We start from the raw sequence: 22,500 nt of genomic DNA on the forward strand, positions 1-22,500 counted from the left end.
CTCTGCAAATTCTGTCTGGGGTGAATCTTTATCTCATTTTTGTAGAGGGCTTGTTTAGATGCTAGCTAAAATACAATGTTAGCTAAATCAAAAAGTGGTAAAAGAGAGATCCACACTTACTTTTGAGTAGTAACTTACTTGAAGTATATTGCTAATGACTTTTCACTGCACTATTTGAGGATGAAAACTCTGTTCTTTGTAAACCTCATTGATAAATCTGACCTGAAGAAGTGTTAGAGTTGAATGTATATAGTGAACTTTCTTTTCTGGAGGGCTCTACCAAGTAGAATTTTCTGCCAGCTAAATGAGTGTTATAATGTTTCAGTGAAAAAGAAAAATGATCTTTACCAAGCCTGCAGAGTAATTTTTGTCATCACCAATTTCTTAATGATTTTTGCATGCCTCCTTAATGTGCATGTATGGCACTACAGTGACCTGATAGATCATAATGGCTCCAGAGGAGCCATTGCAGGCTATTGGGCAAGTGATCTATGAATTAAAAATTCTTTAACAGTTTTGAAGAAGCGATTACAGTTTATTGTGTCAGTCACACCTGCCTTTTTAGTCTGTGGCCTCCCTGTGTGCTCGTGCCACTGGCACAGGCCTTGGAAATGAGGGTGCCCAGGAGAGGCACATGGGTGAGAAAAGGGCTGAGCAGCCAAACAAAGTCACGGAGTGACTCTGGACTTTGAAAATCTGAATTGTAAAAGCATCCCAACTGAAGTTCAGAGCAGTGTAGCTTCAGGGCTCTTGTTCAGCCTGTTAAAAGCCCAAATTTCATCAAATCCTCTCTCTAAGATTTAGCTTTTTACAAAACTTAAAAGTGCATGCTGGGGTTGGATTACAGCCCATCTGTAGTATTCTCTGCCATGGGATTTGTAAAGCTGTGATTTGCAAGGCCGTGACTGGCAAAGCTCTAAATTCTGACCTTAAAATCAGCACCACAGAGCTGAGGAAAATGTGCAGTCTCAGTTGATGCCACAGACAAATTCCACACTGAAAATTTATATGAATTCACTCTCAGGTTGCAGTGACTGGTGAGTTTCCTTTTATATTTTACCATTAAATTGCTGCAGGAGTGAATGGTTGGGATGTAAAATGGTATGTGACCATGTGAATGTTCCAAGCCAGCAGTGAGGCTCTAATGCTGCTCACCAGGGAAAGGAAAGATCATTTAGAGCTGTGGAAAGGGCAGGTGTCCACCACTGAGAAAAGAGTGGCTCTTTTTTGGATAAAGACAGATGAGCAGAGGTGTGATCATCAGGCAGTGCCTAGAGCAGTGCTTCTCCAAAAATCTGGACCAAGGAGAATGTGATGTGTCTTGTGATGTAAAGCTTTTGGCAAAATGAGACTTGACCCATACCTGCTGTTGTAAATAACGTCAGAGAAATAGGCTGTGTTGCTGCTCAGCAATTTCTGTGCTTTGCCAAGGGGGAATTTTGCACACCAAGGCCGGTGAGAACCCTGGATTGCCAATGGACTGCTTGCTCTGGCACTGTGGACAGAGGCTGGGAAAGCAGCAGATGTTTTTGCCCATGTGTGAAAGCACGGCCCTCCTGACTCGGAGAGGGAGGTGGCAGTGCCTTGGGGCATGCTTTCTGTGAGGTCACATGCAAATTTATCTTTCCTGAGAGTGGTGTACTGTAACTTTTCTTAGTGGCTCAGCCCAATAGTTTGCTACAGAAACCCTTTTTGTTGCAGTGAAATACATATTGTTCTTATACTTAAAAAAAAATCAGCATTTTTGAGACGTTACAATATAATATAGGGTCCAAAAAAAGATTAACAAAATGTGCTTTGCCTCTTTTTCTCTGATATGTAAAAATGGGGGATAATTCCTTAAGGGACAGTGAATATGCTTAATGTATTTTGATTTTATCAGATATGATGGCTTTTTTTTTTTTTAGGGAAGCCCCCATTTGCAGAACAGTGGAGGAGTCTAGATGTAAAAATAGCTTTATTTAAAATAAATAAACTTCTAGGGAATATGTTAGTAGCCCAGCTTTGGTTCTAGCTACTGACTAAACATCATTCTGCAGTTGTATGGTCATATAGATGGCTTCCTGTTGTAGATAAGCTAATGTGAATCACATTTTCCTATAAAATAGAGAAAAAAAAGGAGAGCATTTTCTTCATTAATTAATTCTGACTTGGCAGTTGTACTTATTAAAAAAAAAAAAAAGAGGTCTATAAGTAAAGCACTTAACACTGGACTCTGAAAAAACATTACTCTGCTCATTGAAGAAGTCCTGTTCCCATGAAGTTGCATGTGCTAAAGGTGCTTGAACACAAGCATAACCTTAGAGTAAGACAAAAATGTAAAACATCTGCTTCAAAAGAGGATTCATGCACTCTAAGATGTCTCACTGGAACTTAGATTTCTAAATCTTTGCCTTAGAGCTATGAAATTCTCCAAGCACCCAGGTGCCTTGGGCAGGTGACTGTCCTTGTAAGCCCAGGTGGTTCCATATGTGCCCAGGACCAACACCTCCTTCTGCTCATGTCCAGAGCTTCCAGGGTGTGAGTAATGGACCTCAGGGCTGAATGCAGGATTTGGGAGCTCAGCCAGATGCATAATAAATATTGCAAGACTCTGGTCTTACATGAGTGCTGTATTGGATCTAGGTAGAAGTGCTTTGTTTAATCAGGACTGTGGCACTCTAGGAAATTCTAGAGTGATCATATCTGTAATTCATTTTGCTTCTGTTCAGCATTTGTGAGTCCCGTATATTAGCCAATTGTGAAATATTTGGAAAACACATCATTGAAAGTAAGATTTCACATTTGTATTTTCCCCTAAGTGTATTTAACTGTTAATGAAAGCCATGGGACTGAAAGCTGTTGAGACAGAAATCTTATTCAGGAGACTGGAGCTGTAGTGCTCTCTGACTCATTTGATCCTCCCATGTCTCCTTTGGGATTCAACCGTTTTTAAAAGGAATTACAGATAGCAGTAGAAGAATAGCTTTGTCACTGACTATTCATTCCATGGTGTTTCAACATAGGGCACAGATTAATGTAATTTATTGTGCTGAATTTTGTTTTCTGGACATCTGTTCAATAGACCCAAACTCCTCCTCTATAAGACTCTGAGGAGCCATCATTTGGTAGCAGCTAGAAAGCATTGGGCTGGATATTCACTGGTGACTTGGAGGTATAACTCTTTATGCATTGGATCTCCAGTGCCCTGAGCTATCCAATTGTCTGTGTCAAATAACTCCAATGTGCCTTGTGTCAAATATTACTGATGTCACTATTGACATTGTGTCAGAAAATGTCATACCTAATGTCTGTCACCGAAGAATGGTGGCAGAGTCAAAATTTGACAAAAAACACTTAAGGACAGATAATGAATGTAATGTGGATCTTTCTTGTTCCCCTAACAGGGAACCAAGAAAATTGTGAGTGTCTGTTCAAATTTTCTTATGCTGGGCACATTGCATGTTGTACATTTCTAGCTGCAGAGATTTTAGATTTGAACTTAAAAATATTGGTAAACAGGGGAAGTTATTCAAAACAAACTTAAAATGACCCCAGGCACAGCTGCAGCTGGTGACCAGCTCCAGGTTGGTCCAAGGCAGGAGATGACTTCAAATCCACAAGTGCAGTGAGGCCAGAGACACTGGGCTATGAGAAACACAGAGGATAAAACAGATTTGGTGACTCTCATTACACTTCCCTATATTGTCTATATAATTTATATTATTTTAAAGTGTTAATGCTTTTTAAAATTTGAAGGTCATGATCACATCTTAAGTGATATTCATTGGTTTTGAGAGAAGGTGTTATTCCTATGGTCACTTTCCTTAAACTTTTCTAAATGGCTTGATGAGGCTAATTCCTCTGGATCTTCTTATAGTGTTCTAAAACTTTAAGGGTAGGATCTCTTTCCTGGGTGGAGGTAGCCAAAAAAATACTTACAGCTCTCTCCAAAGGGAGACATTTTCAAGCTTTTTCGCTCATGGGAGTTATGGGATAATTTAAAGTACCCTGATGATGATTCGTAGAGTTTCAGGGTTTTTTTAGGAGTTGAATATTTTGTTTTTAATTAGTAGTATCTCTTGTGTCTGTCTGGCTCATGGAATCAAGGTCTGCATCCCTTCAGAGGCAGCATCAGGAAGTTCTGCTGTTCTCAGATTGGACTGTGAGCAGCAGCACCTGGCAAGAGTTTGGCTTTGAGCAGACAACTATAGTTATTCCAAAGTACTCCTGTTAAGTAGTAGTAGTAACAAAAATAAAATTATAGTGGACTGTAAAGCAACATTCTACTCTGCTCCTAAGCAACTGCCTTCAGTTTTCTGAAGCAGGGGCCTCATGTTGCCCTGAAAGCCTCTGGGCTTGTGTGAAGGAATGTCTGCTTGTGCTGTCCAGGCAGTTGGTGTGATTTGTTAGAGCCACGAGGTCAAATCTTGCCAAGCAGTAGAGAAATGCTGAGAGACAGAGCTTGATGTAGCCATCAGAAGGCTGACATGTTGTGAGCTGGTTTGGTTTTGCAGAGCTTTTCAGGGAGGGAAGGAGTGGGATGCAGACAGTAAACATCCTAATGTCTGAGTCAACACACAGAATCAAACACTGCTGGGCTGCTCTGTGTGTGAGCACCTGCCCTGTGCCCTACCTGAGCTGGCTGCTGCTCACAACCCCAGGGCACTGGGACTGTGAATCACCTGCTGCTGGAGTCACGGGTGGCTTCTAAGACACATAATTATTTTTTTAAAGAGCTCTGAACTTTGAATCCATACTAAAATTATGTTTCCGAAATAATCTTTGCCTAAAAACAATAACAAATAGAAAATACAATGCTTTCAGATCATGAATAAAAGCTGGGCTGCAGGAAGAGTCAAATCCTTCAGTAGAAATACTCAGGAAGGTAACAAGAATATAAAGGCAAAGCATTTGCCTAATTATCAGCATAACTGGATGTAACAAACAAGGAATAAATCACTTTTTTGCCTTCATTATGTTAAATTAAAAAATCCAGTCTTGGGCATTTTGCCTCTGAAATACACAGTATTTTCAACTTCAGAGCTGCCAACATTTCTCAAATAAGTGAAATGGCTCAGGTGATATTTAAGATGATTCGGTGTGATGATGAATAGCTCATTTACCATCTTACATTTAAACTCAGATCACACTGAAATGTGTGTTTGAAAGTCTGGATGAGTACATCTGAACTCACAGGCAGGTTGTCTTCAAAATAGCAAACAAGAATCTTCCAAAGTTTTTATGGGAGCTTTCATTATCGAGATCCTGTCCCTGAAAGACTCCTTCCCACTTACAGCCCTTCATCGCTTTGAGTGTCCCATGGTCCCTTATCACAAGAGACATCATCAGGTAGGGCCTTAAAAATAGGTTTATTTTGAATTAATGAGTGACATATGAGCTTTTCCTGATGTAGTCTTGGCCTCAAAAGTGACAAGCAGAGGAAACAAAGGAGGTGCTCAGCTCTACCTCTGTAGATCTTGGTTCCAATCTGAGTAGTGGGATGGAACTAAAAGGAAAGAGTTTTCTTTTCATCCTTTACCAATTCCATCTATTAAAAAGTTTTTTCATTGGCCAAAATTGCTAAAGCTGTTCTGTTTGAATAAATAACATGTGCTTTGAGATTCCTGAACTCTTTTCCTTTTGACTCTCAGATGCAATGATGAAATTGTAGGCTGAATGCTTTCTTCAATTAAAAAGGGAAAAGGACAACAAAAGGGTAACTCCAGCAGGAGTGGGTGAATAAATGTGCTCTACCAGAATAACTGAGTCTGATGTTCAGGACATTCACTTATCATGTGTGAAGCTAAATCCCTGAACTACCTTTTCAGAGCCAGGCATGAATGTAAGGCTCTCCCATTCAAGAGGAATTTCCTTATTTCATCCCCCTATAAGGTTCCTGTGGGTCCTTTGTTTTCCTTTTTCTTTTTTTCCCTGACCACTACTTTTATGAAATCCTGGTAATGCTTATTTGTAGGGCCTTCTGCATCTGTCTGTTTTCTGTAGCAAAGGCAAGAATTCTGAATTTGTAATAATTCTAAAAACATTAATTCCCATAAAAATAGTTAATAGCCGGACTTCGTGTTTGACAAAACACTTAGCATGGTCAACTAAGATAGTTAAGTTTGTTTAATACACAAATATAGTATGTTTTTATCCATTTAGTTTAAAATTCTCTTCCTCCTATTTAGTAGTTTGCTAATGAGAATACCTGTATAACAGTAATACTTTAATGGTATTTACTAACATAAATATTTGCTTTCTAGAAGCAATGTTACACAAAATTCCTCAACTGCAGTCTAAGCAACTGCTGGAATGTTTGAGGTAAGAAACCTGACCTTTGGGGAGGATCAACATCAGGAAAACAGAGTTTCCACTGTTTGTGACTTGTGTCCATAGTGAAGGGGCTTGGAATGGCAGGAAGGTGACTGACACATGCTGTGTCACTGCTGAACCCCAATGGAAAGGTCTTGTCCTTAAAATGATACTGGTAACAGTTTGCATGAATTTTAGCATATCTTGAACACTCAAAACAGTCAGTTTGTCAAGGTCCTTTTGTAACAGATAAAGGAAAATAATAGAAAGAGACATTAATTTATACTAAGTGTTAGCAATTGCAAACCTGCATGGAAAAGAAGAATTTTGAGTCAGCTGCTGCTGAAATTACATTAGCTGGAGCTTAAAGCAGAACAAAAAGTCTTCTTTGAGGCATCATCTTTTCCACATAAATTCTGCGCCTTCTCCCTCAAACCATTTAGTTGCCAGCCATTATTGTCGAGTGTTGCATTCAGCATGGACCATAGCGTGTGGTGTCCGGGTGGCTGCAGTTGGAGCTGCAGTGACAGTCCTGGTGTGCAGTCAGAGCAGCTCTGCCTGGGGGCACAGCCAGGCAGTGATGGACATGGGAACGGTGAAGTTTCTCCAGTCCGTTCTCCACTGGAGGTCTGCCCAGGTGGGAGGTGAACATACAGGAGCTTTCTAAAGTACTACACTCCCACAGGTTTATTCTTGGAAATGCAGGAGTTTTGTATATTCAGGTGAGTGCTGACGTGAGACTGGGGCAGGAACAGTCAGCTGGTAACATTTTTTCCAGGGTGGGCTTCAGTTGAGATCTGGAATGGAGATACACTTTATTTATGATGCCACTTCTCTTACTCTATTATTTTTTTAAGGATTTCTTTGCAAAGGGTCTTCTACTCTTTTTTTTCTTCCTTAGCAAAGTACTCCTACTTAGCTTATTTATTTTTCAGCTTTAAAACATCAGCATTTTATAGATCTGAATTTCACAATGTGAGGATGATTGCTACGTACAATTTGCAAAATTGTGATTAACCAGCCCCTGTTTCGAGTCAGTTCTCCCTAATTCACAAAAGGCTTCCAAGAATAGTCTGCACAAAATTCAGTGTGCAAATTGTAGGGCAGATTTTTAGAGGGCAGTTTAAAGAATGAAGTCCTAAGGGTTTTATCTATATTTATATCTCTTGTTAAACCAAACTCTTATGTAAATGTTACAATCTGTAAATAACAAGCTGAGCCGCTTTCTTAAAGGAAAGATTGCATCCACATTTTTTGAGATTTGGCAAAATTATTAACTTGCACAATAGACTAATATACAAGTATATTTGGAAGCAACTAACGCTAGCCTGTGTCTTCATCTGTATTTTGTGGATATTTAAAGGTTTAAGAATACCTAGACCTTTCATTTTCCTGTAAAAATTGTCTCAGATTGAAAAACACTGCCCTTAGTGATGGCTTGAAAAAAATGGAGATAGCTTTTGTATACTTTTACTTTTTATAGCCATTAATGTTGTAGTAAATCTTGTATTATTGTATACAGTCTAGATTATTCTTCATTCTTTTGCCTTTGGACAGGAAAGAAATTACTGGCTTCCATCAGTGTTATTGGCAATCCCCATATTCTGACATCTGTTCCTTTCTAAACATTTTACCAACCTTGATGAAATGTAGTTTAGTGTTAGAAGCTGACTTGAAGAAGAAATTGGATGATAAAAAAATAACATTGATTAAACACCAGAAGTAATTTACCAATGACTATCAATATTTTGATGGCCATTGCAGTTTATTGCAGAAAAGCTAGACATCTTATAGTAATTTTAATCATATATAAATCTTTGAATTAAACTGCATAAATGAATTCTCATTTTTTAAACAGAAGGATGAGAGACTGGTCTTAGTCAATTTTAATCAAACTCTTTGAGCCGTAGTCCTGAGAATGTTTGGGGCATATTTTACAGATGCTGTGCAATGCCCAACTCCCCAAATTAAAAATCTCAATTAATATTTTCTAATACACAGTGGAGATGTCGCTCCTGATGTTGTCCTTTCCGTGGAGCAAGACTGGGATTTGCCCACTCTTGACCAGATGCTGGAGTGAGGGGCACTCCAAGGGTGGTGGGTGTCTGCTAAACCACCAGCTTTACTCACACCCCTCTTTATTAACTGTGCTTCATTAAAGTAAAGCAGAGAAATAAAAGACAAGTGATGATTCCCTCTCAGGAGCCAAGCACAGAGCAATTATGGTGTGTCTTCCCTCACTCCATGGGGTGGTGAGCTGCAAGAGGAGCCTTGTGAGAGCTTGTTGAGGGCTGGGGCAAAAGCAGGGGTGAGTGTTTCATTTCCAAGGATTGGAGCAAGTTAATTACTCAGTGAAGGAGGAGGTATGAACAATATCTTCTTGGCAAGGGAAGTATGTGGGAAATAAATTGAAAAGGGCTACTACAGAGTGTATGTTCTGATATTGTGAGAGGTAGATGTACAAGAGGATGGGAAGGTGTGATTAGATATTTTCAGGAGCACTTAGCAACAGTCTCAGTGGAGCTGTTGAGATTCATGGGGTTTACTGTGGACTAGTAATGTTTGGGAGCAGAGTTTGGGCAATGCTAAACTACAAGCCCATGTCCTGTGTGTGGATCCTCCCTGCAAAGCTCTCAGTGAAGCTGTAATGCTTCAGAAGGGTGAGGAAGGCACATTTCTGCAGCTCTGTGTGTGTCTGTATCAAAAATGAAATTGCAATTCTTGATGAATTCACTTCATTGCACCAAGATTTTCAAAGGTGGAATTACTCCTCTAGCAAAAGGGTCTTGGAGGACTCCCAAGCTAGTTTTTGATTCCCTTACCTTTGAGAGAAACTTGAACCATGGAAGGTTCAAGGTAGTTTCTAGGCTGTTTGAAGTGGAGGGGATTTGAGAGATTTGTTTTCTCAATTGTACAGAAAATTTTAATTTGAAGGAAAATTTTCCTAACATACCTCCTTTAGAAGATTGACATTTATTATCAGAACAGTTCTCTTTTAATTTCCCAAAAGTCATGTATGGTAGGAGTAAACTGAGGGGTCTAGGTTAAAGGGGTGTTTAAACTGACAATTTTTGGGTTCTAATACTCTGTGCTAATCATAAAAACAATTCATATGTTTCAGCCAGAGACCTCTCAGCATGTTTTATAAATTCATTCAAAGATGAATGAATTCTCACAGTTCCTTGCTGAGGATATTTAGTAGAGAAACTAAACATTATAGACAAAATGTCACTTTTTGAAAGTGCATTGTTTTTCTTAAAACAGATTTTTTTCTTTTGAAAACACGTTGGGTTCAATCATGCTTATACATATACCTACCAGGAGTGCAGTCTGGTGGTCAGGAGACTGTTCTGGGAGATGGGATGACTCAGGTTCTGACTCATGTCATTCCTGAACCCGAGTGTCTCAGAGTTAACATATAAAAACAAAAATAAAACGATTTCTGAACTAGGCAAAGGAACAGGGCTTGGCTCTTCCCTGCTGTAGTGTGTTCCTGTAACCACCAGGAGACGGAGATCTTCACTCTGTCTTCTTCCAACAAACTAAAGTAACATCTAAAAATTATTAATGCAGCTCTGCAAGACAAACTTTTTGAATACATAAAAAAAATCTATTTAATCCCCACAAAAAAAAAAAAAATTAGAGATGAAAGAAAATTGCCATGGTGTGGTCACATTTAGTATCTCTTGTTCAAGGAGGGGAAAGGCTCAGTTGTTTGCCCCGGTGTCCCCCAGCTCAGCAGCAGGAGCCTGAGGCTGGCCCCGGAGTGCCGACTACCCAGGGCCATGTTCAGGCTGGGGGTGCCTGCCCTCCTGTCAGACACACAGTGCCTGGTGGCCTTCCCCTACCCTCTCCCAGGCTCCCTTTAACATATGGTCTCAAAGCTGTTGACGTTCACCTGCTCAGATATCTGCACAAACTACTAGTAGGAACTACATAAATATCTAACAGATGCACGCGCTCACCCTGGGATTAATGCATTCTGCACTCGGACCCGTCAGCATCACACCCCTTCACAAAGGCATTTTATTTTTTCACTTGCTCATGTGGTGTACACCTGTGACATGCTGGCAATGCACTTGCTTGCAGTGAGAGAGCCCCTTAGGTTCAAAGCTATCCTTATATCTTTGTTCCTTTATGCGTGAACCTTTTGAGGTTTTCTCTTAGTGTTCAAAAGGCTTGAGCGTGGCATTACATCTTTAAAACCTCTCCTGACCCTTTTTTGAATATGCTGAATATAAAAGCAGAAACAAAGCAAGGAGAACTAGATAAATAGATGCAGGGAGACATCATAAGGAAAAAAAAAAGCTCCTGAGCCTGCCAATATTACTTCATGCTTTTTATTGCAAACCTGTAAACTAACAATAGCCCACCACCTCACACAGCTGGGTGTGTGAATTGAAGGTGTGCTGAATGTGTGGGCTTTCCAAATGTAGCACAATAACAGCAACACCTGTGCTAAACCACTTTGCATTGATTTTATTTTTTTTTTTACAATATTTGCAGTCCTTCTCTTTTTAGAAGTCTGTATAGGGGGAAAAAAGAGGACTGGCCAGGTTTAGTTTCAGTTTTAAGACTTATCTGTCAAGTTTGATGGACCTGTTAGAAAACCACGTGGATTTACATGTACCAAACCAAATGTAGGATTGAGTCTTGAAACAGAGGAAAAATTCTTCTTTTTGTGGATCCAGCTTGGCTAATGTACATTGGCTTTGGCTAACAGGCTTCTTGCAGCCCAGTCCTGGTTTGGTTGGTTGGTGGATTTTCAATTCTTTTTAACTAAGCAGCCAGTGTTTCAATAGCCAGTTACAGCAATAAAATGGTTAAGAAAAATACTAATAGTCTGCAAGTGTGTATCTTAAGGCACAACACTGATTTAAAATTATTAATATTCAATAATTCATGGTTGTTTAATGAAATGACATATCAAATCAGAAAAAGTAGAAGTGAGAAATTTCTGTAACTTAATTCTCATCACTGCAGAACCATGTAGAACTATCACTGCTATTATTACCTGGTAACATAGATTGGGTTTAGTGTTATGTTTAATGTTAAATTTCAGGCATAGAAACAAGATGCTTTTCACCACCAAAATATTCACTGTAACATTCTGAACTATGAATCTGAGAATTATAAAGATGGGCACCATTGTTAAAATCTAAGCATACCTTTTTGGTCACTTTGTCAGCAGTATAAATGGGTCCAAGGGTTGCTCACAGGGCTAGTTAACCTTTTCTCCTTTAACAGCAGCTGAATTTGAGGTTCTTTTTCACCTAAGTACCTACCAATTTATGTCCGTAATTCCTATTAATTCTGAGTCACTCTTTCTTACACTGTTGTTATTTGAAATGGAAAATATTGGTTACAGTCCAAGAGAAAAATTTATAGCCTGTCATTGTAGCCTTGTGCTATTTCAATATCATAATACAAATGCACTCCCTCTTTGTGATAAGTGTATTTTTCCTTTTACTTTCTCATGCGATGTTCAGACCCTTTCCAGACTTACTTTGTCTCTGTGATCCTAGAGATTATAAATGCTCAAGGAGCCTTTAAAGATATTTGTTACCCTTTGAAACAAGGAAAGCAGACTCTCTTGTTCTCTGTCACACTCAGGCTGGGGCTGTAGAAGGCAATTTTTATCTTGTATAGCTAAAAGTTGGGGCTTGTGGTACTTTCCTGTTAGGTCACCTTATAAGCTTGTGGATATTTTCCTACATTTTCTATGGGAAAAAGAGCATCCTCCAATGTTAAGGAAGATAAAGAAAGTTTTCTGGGCCCAATCAAATTCCTGTTGATGTGTTTAGTGAGACAGAGATGGGGCTAAGGAACACAGAAGTGCTGCTTGTTTTAGAAGTGAGAAGGAGACCCACTGGAAAAAAATTTCTTTCCAGTAATCAAGGGAAGATGGGAGTCTCACAGCAGTAATGCGGACTCCTCTAATTACCACTTCCAAGTTATTAGCATCTGGAGCCCTTTTTCCCTTTCCTATCTAGCAATTATGGAGTGGGATAGATTAGTGTGTTGCAGAAGAAGTAGAGTGGACTAAGTTTCTCTCTGTTGGTACTTGGCTGTTTGCTGAAATTGATACTTTTAGCTGAAGTCCAGGCTTTTTACCTGTCCTTGAATCACAGGCTGTTCTCTTCATAGATAATGTATATTCAAGGACCATGCAAATTGTTTATTTACTTCTCTGCTCCCTGCCCCCACCAGAGAAAAAGAAACACATCTTAAAAAGCCAAAGAAAACCAGTCAGACACATGTTTTGCACATGAAGAATCACGTCTATAGTAAAATGGGATCCATATGTGTGTTTTGGATATGATCATCAATGCTGCGTTTAGCTTTGCCCACATGCCAGGGTGTATAGGCTGCTGCTGAAAGCTCAGAATTTTCTTACTAAATCACACACAAAATTTGAACTTGAGGTTGCATTAATGTCATAAGTTCATAGTTTTCTGTTGTTTCTTTCCCCATGTATAGTGTCCTTTGTTTATAACTCAAATCCTCTCAAGATTAAACTTTAAAAAGACTCTGTGATTTAATGGACTTAGGATCAGATTCTAACCTCCAGTGTGGAACAAGCCTGACTGTAGCACTCAATAGCAATAAAGGATTGTTTGCAGTTGTGAAGCAATGCCCGCCAAACATTATTCAGAAAAAACGATGCCGGGACTAATTTTTGCATGGATGAAATATTCAGATGAATGTTAAAAGACTGCGTAACAATAGATGGTGACATACACAAACGGTAAAAGAGAAATTACTATCATTCCAACATAACACTGCACTAATTTTATTCTTTTCCCCACAACCATAAATATCTTCACTTCAAGTTAGCATATTTCTTTATGTGAAGTCTTTTTCTATCTTGTACATATGTCCTGCAGAAGGATCTGGAGAGAGTGAAAAACTGTCCTGATTTAAAGTGTTTGCAGTTTGAAAATTTATAAAGATAATTGACTTTTCAGTTCATCTTCCAAGTTTTGGACTTGTTCATGAGTATACATTAATTTTATTCCTTCCTTGCACTTTCCTCCAAATAAGAGCTATCTTGCAAGTTTTAAGGCCAGATCTTTGCTGTTGCTCAGGTACTTTGTACTCCTCTGGTAGTGGAAAACACCTGTGACTTCCCTGGCCTCCAGAGGATTTGAAATGCCTTCTTTAGACAATCCTCAGCCAAGTGGCAGCAGTAGCCACAGTATCCCATCCCATTTTTCCCTCTGGGGACATGCTTGGGGCAGGGGGAACAACCTGTGACTCTGTGATTAGTTCCTGCTCTGGCTAAACACAATGAACTGACCAGGGAGCAGTTCTGGAGCTTGTTCTACTGCATGCCAAGTTGTTAGTGGGGAATCTGAAAATTATTTTGGAGACCAGTGCTATCACATCTCAGTTATTTTCAGGAGATAGGAAATGAGGTTCAGATTTTAAATATGGAAATATCCTTCCTGTTTCTGCATGGAGTTTAGATGTTTTGGGGCACTAAAGCTGTGTAATATAAACAAACAAAATTTAAAATAAAGTAATGCTTCAAGCAAAAGGGGTTTGAGGAGGGGTGAGATGTCTTTGTGGCATTTATTTTCTCGATTCTCTATCCTTGTCATCATGGTCTTGATCCTGAAATATATAGCAAGCTGCCTGCTACTAGCACTTTGTTATATAGTATCTTTTCAACCTTCCTTCTGGGATTAGGTGATCAATTGCTTTGTAAAGAAAACAGGGTGTTATTTCAAAAGCTGTGTTTTATTTTCATTTATAATTATCTCCACATCAGTCTTCAATCAGGAATCTTGAATTGGCCACATATGCACACTGACTTGCATGTAAAAGATCTGTGACAGCAGTCACGTGATGCTCCCATACCATAATTATTCTCTGTATCAGGCTCCCAGTCCTTGAGAGATCTGAAAAATCTACAAGAAAGCTGGTTTGAGTGTACCTGTGGGAGTCAGAACTCAGCTCAGATTTTTATGTCATCAATAAATAGATTTCTTTAAAAAGGAAAGGAAGTGCCTTTAACTTCTTATTCTTAGCTTTGTATTAGAGAGCAGTTTCTTAAAACAGTAGACCCACAGAAGCAATGCCATCAGCTGGAAATCTGGTCCATGTGAGTGTTTTCGTGAGTTGTTCTTGCATCTTCCCCTAAATGTTATTGTTAAGTTTTGTGGTTTAACAATCATCTCTCAAATTCTTCTGTGGAATGTATATTCTCCTCATCTGTTGCATAAGAAATCCATATGAAGATAAGAGGGTTTTGATTTTTAAGAGGGGAAATGGTTAAGCTGATTGTACTGAAGTGCTATTGCTTGCTGAAAGTACATGTATAAAATACATAGAAATAGCTTAATTTCCTATCAGGTGACCTGAACATCTTATCTATAAATATGTTATTTAAGAAACATATACATATTTTCATATCTAAGTTGATATTTTAAAATCTTTTTTTGACTCCATAAGAAATCCATACTTATATACCTTAGGTAATAATCTTTTCAGCAACAGTAGATCCCAGGGAGTTTCATGGGACTGAGCAGTATGTCAGGACTAGAACTGTAAAATGCACTTGAAAATAAGGCTAAAGGAGATCAATCCAGGTAACTTTTCACTTGGCCAAAAAGAAGAAAAGAGAAAACATTTTCGCTGCTCAACAGCCAGATCTCATGAGAGCCTCAGGTGGGAGTTCCTTTGGTTCTGATGAGGACGCGCCTCCTTGCAATGGCATTGCAGATAAATTCACTGAGGTTTCTTTAGAAATACAAACACCAGTGCTTGCATGAACTCCCATGTGAAACCTTGTTTTCACACCCTCCTGGAGAGGGTAACTGCCATGTTGTGAACCTGCAGGACCCCTCTGGCAGGTCACAGAACCCCTCAGTTGTGCCGTGCAGCCCCGGCGCTGCGGAGGCCAACTGGAGCCGTCGGAGGACGACATCAGCAAATCAGTGGCTAATAAAGACAGGCAGCAACAGCAGCAGCAGTGTTGGCCTTCTCCACAGCAGGGTACCACAGATGTTTCAGATAACAAAGTGAGCTTCGCTGACAGAACATGTGTGTAATATATAAAATAATGGGAACCGAAAGAGGGGGGAAAAAAGAGGCCACTCCAATCCACCCATGTAAAAATGTTTTTTATTTATAAGTGAGCAGCTGAATATGAATGTTGTCTGCTCCCATAGAAGTAAAAAATAGCAGGCTGATGTGGATGAGAGACTTCACATGGTTTCCAGCAAAACAGACAGTGCATTGAAATCTTTTTCTTGTCCCCAGACCTACAGCTGGGGTAAATCCATGCAATTTTATTTTCTAGAGATTATACTTTTTTACCTCCTCTGATGATATGTCTGTGCTGTGACTGGGGAGGATCATGGCCAAAGTTTCCTGTGTAAAACTGTGGAATGCTGGACAGTTTTTGGACAGGATCAACTTCACCAAATAGTTGTTAGACTGAGGATTTTTGCAGGGTGGACCTGGAATCTGCAGTGATGATCCACAGCTACCTGGAAAAAAATCCCATGAGCAGCTCTCAAGTGCAATAATTAGCTGTGAACTGGAAGAATTACAGCAGAAATCCCTGTTTTTTATGATATAATAGGCTTACCCTCTGCTGTTCAAATGTCCCAGAGTAATAAGATCAACCTCATAGTTGAGGAAACCTTGGGTGAAGGAGACTTTCACAGATCTTTTCTGCGCTGGTCCCAAGGGCATGAACAAGGAGTATGACTGGGGTGCCCTAGAAATTGCAGGGTCACCACCCAGTGCTGGTGGTTGGTGAGAGGTACCACGGTGTAAGGGCCCCATATTGACTCTGTGTGTGCCCTGCTGAATTAAAGCCTGCAAACAGTCCAGGAATATCACCTGGGATGCCTGGTTGTGCCCCTCCATGCCTTCTCCATGGTCGTGCTGCACGACCAGAGCTCAAACACCGCGAGCGAGAGCTGCCTGGGGGGTGCAACTTGTTAGCCTGCTTTTGAAGGGTAGCAGGCAATGGGATTCTGCAGGGTGGAACAGGAAGCCCCTATCAGAGGCTAATAAATGTTTCCCTGTAAAATGGGGAGATGCTTATGCGAGTCCAGATATAAAGTGAAAGTGAGACAGCCCTCAGAGGAATTACTGAGGTAATAAATGTACTTACTAGGGCAGTGTGTGCCAGAGCAAGACAGAAATGGGCTAAGAACAGAAGAAAATTAGAACCTCAAGTGCAAGCTGAAGCTTGGTGGTCAGATAAAATTCAACCCTTTCCTCTGAGAGTGTCAGCCCTGACTTGATTATCTGGGATTGGTGTGGCCGATGAGAACAACAGTGTAGTATTTCTGCCATGTGTCCTGCTTTAAGCAGTAAGACATGAACACAGAATATGGTAACCAGCTGAAAGAGGATTTGGCTCTCAGTATATGCATATTTTATGTACAGATTGTGCTGTTGCAACTCCAGCACCTCAATGGGTCAGAGCCTGTTCGTGTGTCAGATTATTGCAGCATGTGGCTAAAATCCTTTGAGACTGCCGGTGGGATCTGAGGTTTGGCCCAGCACAGAGCCCCTCTGCATGTGCAGGATGGAGTCATCTAACCTGTTAGAGGTGAGGGCATACAACTCACTGTAAAATCAACATGAAATCAGAGGTGTATGATCTACAGTAGATGTTTCTGTGGCTGAAATGTAACAACGGGTTAGGCAAATTGCTCCAAAAATCTTGTGGCTATATATGCATTGTGGTTACTTTAGCAAGGTTTGTGATTTTAGTGTTTCTCTAAAGCCAGGTATGTAAAAGCAGGACTTCTATAATGTATTCCTTAACTGAAGAAAGTAAAAATAAAAATCCTGATTTTTTTTTTTTTATGGAAGTATTTTTTCCTTCTCTGAGCAGCACCTTATAACTGAGATCCACCTTGAACATGTCAAGGTCAGAATTCAAGATACAGAATATGCTCATGAAGCTGCCCAACAAGATACCTTTATTCAGCCAAATTAGAAAACTTGTGTGTAACCCAAAAGATCAGAATAGAGTCCTTATTGAGCAAGGTTAGGAGGGATAGAAACAATCGGCTTATATAGAGTATTTTTACTTCATAGGAATGTGGTTCTGATTGCTGAAAATGTATCCTTTGCATGAAGTACAAGCATAATCCTATGCCTACTTTGCCCTTTGAGTAAAAGTATGCTTAATAGCAATTTCAGGGGAAAAAAAAAATCTATTTAAAGCCTGTTGAGCAGAATATCCACTTATAGAGGGAAGCTATAAGTGAATAATGTTAATGGAGTTCTGTTTTGTAAAATGCATAGGACAACTAATAGAATCAAGCTCCTATAACAGTGAATGATTGAATTACATTTAAGAGAGTACCTAATTTATGACCTTTAAAGATAGTTTTATAGCTGTCTGTTTTTGTCAATCCTAGACCACCTTCATACAAAAGTTTTTAGAAATCTCATCTCTCACTTTATATTATGGTCAGAGGACCTTTTGTGCTATTGTATGTCAGTAGTTCCATTAAAACATTTAAGTAGGCCAATTACTGGAAGGAAAAAAAATGCCTTCTGGAGAAAATTATTATACCTGTTTATAGGAGAAGTTCTTAATCTGGGAATAAATTTTGAACAATAGAGAAGAAGAATGACCCGACCCAGGATCTCCTCAGAAAAAGAAATTAAGCCCTATAAATACCAATTATTGAGTGTTTTTCCCTCCAAAGAGTGGATTTTTGTAAAGTAGAAGTTTATGAGCAACTTCTGCCAATCACTGAGATATTATAAACAGAAACGTGAAGTTTTATATTCCTCTCTTTTTTTTTTCCCATTTATTTTTACAGTATGTGTTTGTATTTTTGCTGTGAAGCTCTGATTCAGTGTTGTTTTGCACAAAGGAAACCCTCAAATTTACTGCACACTCGATTAAATTGTTTGTACTTTTATCAGTTTTAAAGAGGCTGCTCTTGCAGTCATTTGTTGCTGGTTTTACCTTGCTCTGTTCAGGAAAGTCAAGTGAATTTGAGAGCCCTTCCACATAGCATTGGAATTGATACAGAGATTGTGTGTGGGAATACCCTTCCATAACTCTCTGCTAAGTTTTACATCATTCCTTAAAGCATTCTACAATTTTGTTAGCTTTTGTGCCGGAGGGTTCTGCCTGCTGTGGTGTCATTGATTGCTCGTCCTAAAAGAAGGCAGAGAACAAAGGTGGAATAAGCTGCTAATCTTCTGGATCAGCCAGATGTCATTCAGTGGTATATGGGAATTTAAGGCGCAGATCCTCAAGGAAAAGGGCACAGAGAGGGGCTGTGAGGCTGTCAGAAGCAGCCCCTTCCTTGTGGCACCCTGCTTGCCAGAGCACTGCTGTGTCATGCTGCCTTAAATGTGGCTTTTGCCTGCTGGGTGCAATGGAGCTCTCTGGGGAGCATCACATTTCCATAGAGTACAAATGGAATTGGCTACTTTAAGAATGTGATCATCTGATTAATTTTTTTTTCTTTTCTTGAAGATCAGTTTTGCAAGGAGGACCTTAGCACTTTATAGGTCTTGCTTGTTCGCTGTGAAAGCTCTGTGCTGTAGCTCCAAGTTCCTGTTGAGGTAATCTCAAAATTCTTACTGCTGCAGAATCAGAGCCAAAAGGGCTGGACTGCATGTGTACAGCAAGGAACAGACTAGAAAAAGGCTGTGAAATTTCTGTGGCTGATCATACTTATGGTTCTGTCCTTTACAATGTAAAGTAAAAAATGTATTGTTTTATACAGAAGCTCTGTATAAAAGGTCAGGCCTTTTCCTAACCAGCCACTTGAGAGTGGCCCCACTTGACTCCCAACACAATTCACTCTGACCATTAGTTAAGGGCTGTTTCTGCTCTGTCTGTGGTGTTCCCAGCTCCATATGGTGGTAGCTTAAGGCTGATCTAAGAGTAAACAAGAAGTTCAGGGTTTTGGCCACACAAAGGTGTGGGACTCAGTTTATAAAATTAAAGAAGAGATCAAATGCAGGGGAAATACTCTGTCTTTATTTCTCATCAGATATGCCAGGAACTGAAGGTTAGGTCTCCCCTCTTTTTGTCATGCTTGTGGGTTCATTATTTCAAAGTAAAACTCTCTTTTGGAGGGATTTTTTGTTATTTTATTGATGCTTTTCTGAAAATGAAGCTCCTGCACTATACTGTATGTTCAGTATTCACAACAAGGAGAGATTCTGGCTTTGCCCCAAACTGCTGACAGTCTCAGTACTTTTACAGCAAGCATCTCTGGAGCACTGAGGAAGATTTTTGGAGGATGAGAGGGAATGTCAGGCTAAAGTACCGTAAATAATTTATAGACCTCAGATAATTGTCCTGTGACAGCTCCCAGTGCTTCCAGTTTCTTCCTACCACCCCTATTTTCAGCTATCAGTTATAGAATCTTGACTTAATATTGCTAATTGCATAGTAAACAGAACAATATTGTTTGCCCCAAGACAGATTACCATTTCTCATTACAGAATTCACATAGACCACAAATCATTGATACCATCTCCACCAGTTATAATAAAGTTTATCTTCAATCTGATAAAAAGCATGTACTGAATAATAACTGTTGCTCTTATTGTAAGTGGTTTAAAAACATGCTTTTTAAAAAGCTGGGTAGTTCACTGAAGTTGCAATTCTGCATTTGCCCTAGCCAAGAGAGGTGAGAGTTGGGGACAAAAGTGGTCAGATTTCCAAGCATGACTGTGGGTGCAGCGTGTGTGGTGGCACTTGACAGCTGATGAACCTCTTACTGTTATCACAGTCAGCTAAACACAGTCAGTCCCACTTTCCCTGCATTTATCTGTATTTGTACTTGAACCCATTGTTCAGTGCGTTATGGATTTGCATCTTTAGCTTATTCATAGAGAATTAAAGTGCACTGGATGTTGTAAGATGGTTTATCTCTTCAGTTCAAATTCCAGAGATCCTCGTTGGTCTGCAGGTTTCTGCCTCAGTCCTGAGATGAGCACTTGCACCTGCAGCAGTGCAAGGACAGGCACTAAATCCTTCTGGAAAACTGCCTGAAAAAACAGGTTCATTTTACTGATGTCCCACCACTGCTTATGCACATGCATAGATGAAGAAGAAATAATTTAGTATGACACAAACCACCAAAATCCATAAAGGGGATACTGTGGCAGGAATATGGATACTGCAGTACTTTTCAGTTTTCTTACAAAGGTGGAAATTTTCCAGTAATGCATTTCAATCTGGCCTGGTGAATTTAAATATTCCTTAGGGAGGTTAATCTTTTAGCCCTGCATGTTTTTATGTCAAATATACTGAGATGGAAGCAATTGCATCGTTGTGTGTCATTTTGAACAAGACTGGCCCAAATGTTATCTGTCACAGCAGAACTTTGCATTTTGCTACCTCCTTTCATTGAGATGAGCCTCAGCCAGCAAGTTCAGCTCTGAATACAAACTTCCTCAAAGCCTAGCTCTACTCTTGAACCAGGGAAATGCTAGTTTGATGAGAAATCCTAAAATCTGGAGCCAGTTTTAAAGTTCAGTGATTTCATAAGACAACTGAAAATATTGTGCAAGTCCATCAGGGTTTGGACCAGGGTGTGTGAAGTTGTGATTGAATCAGGTTCTGGTGTAATTCTGTGGGGAAGCAGGGATTCAGAAGGATTCTTTCAGAGTTGAACCCCAAACTCATTAAAATATTACAATAAAGTAATTAATGCACATGGCCACTAGACACTCTTAAAATGTAAATTTCACAGCTGTAAGAAATTAGATTTGTTTAAAAATAACAGAAGGCTCAAGTACAAATTATGGAGTAAAAGCCTATAAAATTTCAACTTGGTTTTAAGGCACAGGCTTATTTTTTTTTTTTACTAGCTCATTTACTTCAGCACTAGTGTTCAGAAACTGAATTCCTTGTCTGCCTTTTGCCTCTGAAGTTGTAGTTAGGTACCAGTGTAGAGTTGAAGAGTTTTAAAGTTTTCTTATCAGAAGGTTGGACTTGGAGAACAAGGCAAAATTTGCAAGGTGCCTGTGCCCCACCTGAAGCCCATCTTTGTTCAGGAGGTGCAGGCACAGGTTCCCTGAGTGCCTGTGTGAGTTGTTTGCACAGCTGGGAGGACAGGTAGGAACAGTTGTTGGGAATGCTGCTTTTTCATTGCACGTGTGTTTTGGCTGGCATGAGCAGAACTTGGCCTCTAGGAACTACTCAAAGTGGTGAATGCCCTCAAATCATTCTGTGCCACAGAGGACAAGAAAATCAAAGTGGCTTCGAGGTTCAGAAGCAACGGAGCCAATGGATTTTTCAAGGGATGTAACATGTCTTTTCAGTGCAGAGGGCTTATTCCAGATTCTTCAGCACTTTCTCACCTGTTGGCGTTTACAAACATGGGCCTGACTGTAATGCAAGAAAAGCCTTTGACTAGCAAATGTCCAGCAGTGTATCTCAGTCGGTTTCCATTTGAAGCAATGCTGAAATACAGGGCTCCACCATGGCCTCTTGGCACACCAGCTTCAGCAGAGTACTGAAATGGCTGAAGGAAGGAATTCCAGTCAGAATATGTTCCAGATGAATCCTGTTGGAGATCCATTTCTAAATATATGCTACGTGCCTAACTATTAAAAAGTTCAGATTATGACCCCTCTAATGTTATTTTAATGCTAGTTTTTAAAATGTAATTATAAATCAAATTGCATTTGAGATCTGAAGCTGACAGTAGTGAGCTGGAACACTGTAAGAGCCGCTTTAAAAATAACCCCTCTCAAACTTTATTACTGGTTTCAGAAAGGGAAGTGCAAGTGGACTGGCCAGATTCATCCCTGCTGCTCCCATCAGCAGACAGGACAACTTGCTAAGTGCCAGTTGTGTTCTCGTTTACAGAGACACAACATGGGAGCTTTCATCTTTATCTGGAGATTGCATTTTCAAACTTTGAATATCTCTCTGGGAGATTAAGTAGAAGACACAAGCTCATTTAAATCATGTTTCCTCCTTTCTTTTCTTGTTCTTTACCATAGTGAATTTCTCTGAAAATTAAGACTTCTAAAACCTGCACAGGAACCCAAAAGTTGAGAAAAGCAGGACATTATTTGGCAAGTGCAAAATTTTGGGGCAATGCAAAGCAATTACAGGGAAGAAATACACTCAGTGACTTTTGTGCTGGTCAATGGTATCTGTATGAAGGTAGTTAAAAAAAGGGCTGGAAAAGATACCAGAAGGACAGAGCTGAAAGACTGTAAGTATTCAGCAGGGTT

General features: G+C 39.7%; 1 protein-coding gene across 9 annotated transcripts in view; it reads left to right on the forward strand.

Annotated features, from left to right (window-relative positions):
* Positions 1–22,500, forward strand: part of ZNF536 (zinc finger protein 536) — a 344,004-nt gene that overhangs the window by 78,570 nt on the left and 242,934 nt on the right. The gene's annotated exons all lie outside the window — the stretch shown is intronic.

Source organism: Camarhynchus parvulus, chromosome 11, assembly GCF_901933205.1.
Source record: "Camarhynchus parvulus chromosome 11, STF_HiC, whole genome shotgun sequence".
NCBI classification, from domain to species: Eukaryota; Metazoa; Chordata; class Aves; order Passeriformes; family Thraupidae; genus Camarhynchus; species Camarhynchus parvulus.